Source organism: Bison bison, unplaced genomic scaffold (assembly GCF_000754665.1).
Source record: "Bison bison bison isolate TAMUID 2011002044 unplaced genomic scaffold, Bison_UMD1.0 scf7180017860989, whole genome shotgun sequence".
NCBI classification, from domain to species: Eukaryota; Metazoa; Chordata; class Mammalia; order Artiodactyla; family Bovidae; genus Bison; species Bison bison.
Window position 1 is genome coordinate 194 of NW_011491561.1, and position 749 is coordinate 942.

A 749-nucleotide genomic window follows, 5' to 3' on the forward strand; every position below is an offset into this window, starting at 1 on the left:
ACATCAGCGGGCCCAGAGGAGTTAACACTCCAAGCTCTGCTGCTGCTGCTAAGTCACTTCAGTCGTGTCCGACTCTGTGCGACCCCACAGACGGCAGCCCACTAGGCTCCTCTGTCCCTGGGATTCTCCAGGCAAGAACACTGGAGTGGGTTGCCATTGCCAAGCTCTGAGCCCCGAACAAATGGGTTCCAGAGTTTTTATAGACAGACTAGTGGGCAACACTAGCTGCTAATAGGCTGGTTTAAACTAAGGGGTTTCCTGTGCATGGGAACAGGAGTCAAGATGGGGAGGGGGATGCCTGACCTTTCCACAGACAGGCATGATTAAGCAGGTTTTCAGGGGCTGAGCAATTGCAAAGATCTGGACAAGGGTGAGTGAGATAAGCTCCAGTTCCTAGTATTGTAAGTCCCCACTTTCTGAGACTACATGACCTAAGTGATCCAGACTTTGCAAGGAGCAAGCTGAGTTACAGAGGCAGAATGAGCAGGAGGTTATGTAAAATTTTAACTTTTGTTCTTCACTACTTTCCGTGACTTTATCTTCTAGGTCTAAGATGTTTCCTTTATTTTTCATTCAATGCTTCTATTACATTTTTAATTTAAGAATTCATATTTTTATTAATAAGACCTCTTTCTTGATCCTTGCTTCTTTTTTAGCATTCTGTCCTTGCTTTATGTATACAAACTTCAATAAGTCCCCTACATACGAATGAGTTCCAATCTGAGAGCATGTTCATAAGTCCAAATTGT